Genomic DNA, 6,696 nt, shown 5'->3' with positions numbered 1-6,696 from the left:
TAGCTAAACTAGATCGAATCTGCAAATTGCTCTCTGTTTTATACTCTGTGGTTTGTGTTTATTGATTTAGCATGTATGCTTCTGGGAAATGAAACTTAACATAATATGAGACTTATGGTTAGTAATTTCAATCTCTAAAACCTTATGCATTGGGCACAATAGGGCCATACTTTATGTAAATTCTGATTTGAGCTGAAAACTGAATATTCAACTTGCATGAATAAACTGTACAAATTGGCTAAACAAAAATTGCTTGATTTTTGATATGTGTTATTTTGACTTGTCCTTGAACTATTTCCAGTAGTCTTGTATCAATTTCATGTCCCTAGCTCCGGTTATAGACGAAACGAAATCAGTGCACGGTCAGAAACTAACTTGGCAAACCATAAATGTACCCCTTCTGATTTCTGACTTTTAATTATCGTATGAGACCCTGGCCAGACTTTTGGGAATAAATTTTGAGTAGAATTATGATCTAGAGTTTTCCATGTTTACTTGAATTTTGTACTATGAGATAATGTGCTAAGTATGCTACGTGTTCATGAACTTTGTGCACAACGATAAACTGAAATTGTGAAAATGACCATTTATGACCTGAAACGTGTTGTTTGACTTAGGTTTGACATTTTGACCAACATTTAACATGAACCTACTGATGTTGACTTTAGTTGACCACATTGACCAAGTTTGACTTTCGGTTTGACTTCGGTTGACTTTGTTTGACTTGCATGATCTAGTTGACTATTTGTTGACTTTTACTTTGAAACGCGTCGAGTCGAGCAATAAGACAACTTATACTATGAAATCACCCTTATTTAAGATACATATATTGACCAACCTAAATACGTATACTTAGGTTGCATTACTCAACTATAATCTGTACAAGTTTTGTCCTTCAATCCGAGCTTTATTCAAAGGTGAGTCTACAGTCTCGCTTTTTACATGTTTTCAGGGATGAGAATACACACTGTTATACTTACATTATTAAATGCTTTTTTATTGACACAAGTACTATATATGCATATTGAGTTTGTTCACAAAGCCTCTAGCTTGAATACTTTTAATACCATCGGTGTAAGCACAATTTAGATGGACGGATCCATTAGGTTGACAACCTCACTCTACAATATTAACTGTGGTGCATTTACTTTGAACATTAGATACGCTCGAACAAGTGTATAACATTTTACGAGGTAAGGGTAGGTGTAGTGATTTCTATACTCGGGTCATTGATAGTATTCAGGTGCTCAGATTATGCAAACGTTTTGCAACTTGGAGTTGTACTTGTAAAATCTCGTGGTCAAGGAACTTAAACTATATTTTCTGATAACTGTTTTTCAGATACTGTTACATAACTTTAAACCTGTAGATTCACCAACATTATTTGTTGACCTGGTTTTGCGTGTTTTTATTCTCAGGTCCTTAAGAGGTAAACTTCCGCTGTGTTTTGTTGCATGTCTGGCCGTGGAGTCAGCATACTTTTAAAAGAACATTATTTACTTTCGTATTTAAAGCTTTTATAACTGTTTAAATACCGTTGGCTTGTGGTTACGATCACAACAGTGATTCTATTTTGGGATTATTGACTTATGTTTTGAAAGTCAACTTTTAATAAAATTAAATGCGATTGCTTTAAACGTCTCATATAGAGGGCGTAACTGTTAATTGTGGGACCTGGATTAACACGACGTCAGATGGAAATTTGGCGGGGTGTTATAGATGGTATCAGAGATGGTTTAACCTTAGCTGTAAAGGTAGTTATCTTTACGCGATCCGGCTGTCACGCCGGGCACCTGAACGGACTATGCTTTTTGGTGGGTTAATCGTAGAGGGGGTTCTCACAATGTTACCTGTGACGAAGTATTGGCTCTTACCCCTTGCGATCCCTTGCGTAAGGGTTGGCCGGCTTGGAAGAGATGCGGGCTATAAAATCAGTATCTGAGGTACGCCCAGTGGTCACCGTAGGAAAGGCACTGGGTGGGTTTCTACCCCATATGTAATACTACTTACACTTCTTCTCACTACTAACGAATCTATTCGTACTATTATTATTTACTAGTCTTCAACACTCGTTGCTAGTATATTTTTATATATAGCGTTATTTTGACACTGACCTAGTGTGTTTTCCTATGTTAAAGATGCCTCTGAAGGAATCAACCGCCGCTCAGATCAGGAGAATGGTCGCCGAAGGTATTGCGGCCGAAAGAATTGAACTACTGAGAGAATTTAACAACGCTCGAAACAGTAATTATCGTGGTGGTTCGAGCAACACCAATGGGAACGGCACTCAGGACCGTAATGGATGTTCTTACAAAACATTCACTAGTTGCAACCCGCATTCTTTCAACAGAACTGAGGGACCATTTGGTCTAACTCGATGGTTTGAGAAGCTTGAGTCAGTTTTCCGCATTAGTGGGTGTAATGATAATGACCGGGTAGGTTTTGCTACGGGCACACTGTCGGACAGTGCGCTCACTTGGTGGAATAACTAAGCTTAATCCTTGGGTCAAGATCAAGCCTATGCCCTACCTTGGGACACTCTGAAGCAAAGAATGATAGAGGAGTATTGTTCAAGAAATGAGATTAAGAAAATGGAACGCGAGTTTCGAGAGCTGAAGTTAGTAGGCAACGATCTCACCGCCTATAACAAGAGGGTCTTTGAGCTGGCATTAATGTGTCCTGAAATGGTTACTCCTGAAAGGCGTAAGGTGGAGCTGTACATCAAAGGTCTAAGTGAGAATATTCAAGGCGGGGTCACTACTTCCAAACCCGCAAATGTGTAAGAAGCCATTGACATGGCTAGTTTGTTATTAGACCAGATTGCCCAAAGGGGAAAGGGTACTACAGTGAATGAGAATAGGTCTAATGATGGTAAGAGGAAGTGGAACGGTGATCAGGATAAGAATTTTAATCAACAGCCGTTCAAGAAGCAAGATTCTTACCGCAACGACACTGGGGTCACAGGAACTAACTCTGGGTATAAGGGCAAAAAGCCACAATGTCAGAAGTGTGGCAAGCATCACACTGGAAACTATTCTGTTCTAATTTGTGACCGTTGTAAGAAGTTTGGCCATTTGGCCAAAGATTGCAAGGTTAACCTCAACGGCAACACCAACAACAACAACACTGCAAGCAATCCGAGCAATGCTAATAATGGTAAGAACTGTTATGGTTGTGGACAGCCGGGTCATTTCAAGAGGGACTGTCCTAAGAACAACAACAATGGGAATGCTCGAGGCAGGGCATTCAACATCAATTTTGTGGAAGCTCATGATGATTCGAAGCTAGTCAAAGGTACATTTTCACTCGATGATCAACCTGTTTATGTTTTGTTTGATACTGGAGCTGATAGAAGTTTTTTATCTAAGGATATTTGTCATAGTGTTAAGAATCTTATTTCTCCCTTATATAACGTGTATTCCATAGAACTAGGGAATGGTAATTTGATGAGAGCCGATAAGATTTATCGTGATTGTACTTTGACGTTAGAGGATAAGCCTTTTAACATTGATGTGATACCTATTAAACTGGGAAGTTTTCACCTTGTGGTTGGAATGGACTGGTTAGCTGATAACCAAGCCGAGGTGGTCTGTGACCTAAAGGCTATTCGTTTTCATATTGCTGACGACGAACCTATAATGATTTATGGAGAGAAGAACGGTTCACAATTACATCTCATTAACTGCTTGAAAGTTCAGAAGTATGTGAGAAAGGGATGTATCGCATTTATGGCTCACGTAAGCCAGATTGTACCTGAAGAAAGGATACCCAAAGACGTTCCTATAGTTAAGGAATTTCTTTAAGTTTTTTCAGAGGAATTACCTGGTCTTCCACCGCATCGAGAAGTTGAGTTTCATATAGACTTAGTGCCAGGAGCGGCACCGGTGGCTCGCGCACCGTACAGACTTGCACCCCCAGAGCTTCAAGAGTTATCTAACCAATTACAAGAATTGTTAGATAAAGGATTTATCCGACCGAGTTATTCACCTTAGGGAGCTCCGATCTTGTTTGTTAAAAAGAAGGTTGGGTCGATGAGATTGTGTATTGACTACAGAGAATTGAACAAGTTCACAATCAAGAATCAGTATCCGCTACTGAGGATTGATGACTTATTTGATCAGCTGCAGGGATCTAGTTGTTATTCGAAGATTGATTTGAGATATGGGTATCACCAATTGAGAGTCAAAGAAGCTGATGTCCCGAAGACAGTGTTTAGAACACGTTATGGACATTATGAGTTTACAGTGATGCCGTTTGGTTTGACGAATGCACCAGCAGTGTTCATGGACCTCATGAACCGTGTGTGTAAGCCATACCTAGATAAATTCATCATTGTGTTTATTGATGATATATGGGTGTACTCCAAGAACAAGGAAGAGCACGAACAGCATCTACGTTCGATATTGACTATGCTTAGAAAAGAGCAGTTGTGTGCAAAGTTCTCTAAGTGTGACTTTTGGTTACCAGAGGTACAATTTCTTGGCCATGTTGTAGGGGCCAATGGAATACAGGTCGATCTAGCAAAGACTGAGTCGGTTAAGAACTGGGAAACTCCAAAGACACCAACTCAGATTTGGCAATTTTTAGGTCTAGCTGGTTACTACCGGAGATTCATTGAAGGATTCTCTAAGATTGTCCAACCGTTAACTGCGTTGACTCATAAGGGCAAGAAGTATGAGTGGTCAGAACCGCAAGAAATTGCATTTCAGTTGTTGAAAGAGAAGTTAACAACCGCACCAGTATTGTCTCTACCCGAGGGAAGTGAAGATTTTTTTATTTATTGTGATGCCTCACGTCAAGGAATGGGTTGCATGCTTATGCAATGAAATAAAGTTATTGCTTATGGATTGCGACAGTTAAAGATTCACGAGAAGAACTACACTACGCACAACCTTGAACTAGGAGCTGTTGTCTTTGCACTTAAAATGTGGAGACGCTACCTGTATGGAACCAAGTTTACTATCTATACTGATCATAAAAGTTTACAGCACATTTTTGATCAGAAACAGCTCAACATGAGACAACGACGTTGGATGGAACTACTTAACGATTATAACTGCGAACTTCAATACCATCCGGGCAAGGCGAATGTTGTGGCAGATGCATTACGTAGAAAGGAGCGAGAGAAACCTCTTAGGGTTAAAGCTCTTAACATAGTTGTCCGTACGAATCTCACATCACAGATCTATGAAGCACAACAAGAAGCAGTGAAGCAAGAAAATGTCGATGTTAAATTTCTCAGAGGAATGGATAAGATATTTGACATCAAGGAAGACGGAACACTGTACTTTGCTAATCGAATTTGGGTACCAAAGTTTGGTGGATTGAGAGAACTAGTGTTAGAGGAAGCATACAAGTCAAGATACTCAATTCACCCGGGATCAGATAAAATGTACCAAGATTTGAAAACATTTTATTAGTGGCCAAAATTGAAAGCTGACATTGTTACCTATGTCGGAAAGTGCTTGACTTACGCTAAAGTCAAGGCTGAACATCAGAAGCCATCAGGATTATTAACTCAACCAGAGATTCCCTAGTGGAAGTGGGAAGGTATTACCATGGACTTCATCACGAAACTGCCGAGAACAGTGGGAGGTTATGATACTATTTGGGTTATCGTGGATCGTCTCACTAAGTCCGCACACTTCTTACCGATAAGAGAAACTGATAAAATGGAGAAGTTGGCTCAGATCTACATTAAGGAAGTCATCTCTAGGCATGGAATGCCTATATCTATTATATCCTATCGCGACAGCAGATTCACTTCCAGATTTTAGCAGTCATTACAGAAAGCAATGGGGACTCGTTTAGATATGAGTACAGCATTTCACCCCAGACAGATGGTCAGAGCGAACGAACTATTCAGACTTTTGAGGACATGTTGCGAGCATGTGTCATTGATTTCGGAAACGGATGGGATAAGTACTTACCACTAGCTAAGTTCTCAAACAATAACAGCTACCATGCGAGTATTAAAGCTGCACCTTTCAAAGCATTGTACGGAAGGAAGTGTAAATCTCCCATTTGTTGGAGGGAAATGGGAAATAGTCAGTTGACAGGCCCTGAGATTATTCAGGAGACAACGGAGAAAGTTCTACAGATTCAGGAACGATTGAGAACGGCTCGGAGTCATCAAAAGAGTTACGTCAATGTTAGATGGAAGGATATAGAGTTCCAAGTTGGTGACAAAGTCATGCTTAAAGTGAAATATCCCGTTCATATTGATTATAAACGTTCCATATTAATTGATTTCGTCGTGAGGTTTTGACCTCTATATGAGACGTTTTTCAGAGACTGCATTCATTTTTAAAACAACCATAACCTTTATTTTATCGATAAAGGTTTAAAAAGCATTACGTAGATTATCAAATAATGATAATCTAAAATATACCGTTTACACACGACCATTACATAATGGTTAACAATAAGAACATATTACATCAAAAATAAGTTTTTTGAATGCAGTTTTTACATAATATCATAGAAGCACGGACTCCAAATCTTGTCCTTATTTTAGTATGCAACAGCGGAAGCTCTTAATAATCACCTGAGAATAAACATGCTTAAAACGTCAACAAAAATGTTGGTGAGTTATAGGTTTAACCTATATATTATCAAATCATAATAATAGACCACAAGATTTCATATTTCAATATACATCCCATACATAAAGACAAAATTCATTCATATGGTGAA

The sequence above is a fragment of the Rutidosis leptorrhynchoides genome, chromosome 8 (genome assembly GCF_046630445.1).
Source record: "Rutidosis leptorrhynchoides isolate AG116_Rl617_1_P2 chromosome 8, CSIRO_AGI_Rlap_v1, whole genome shotgun sequence".
NCBI lineage: Eukaryota > Viridiplantae > Streptophyta > Magnoliopsida > Asterales > Asteraceae > Rutidosis > Rutidosis leptorrhynchoides.
This window is presented reverse-complemented; position numbering follows the sequence as displayed.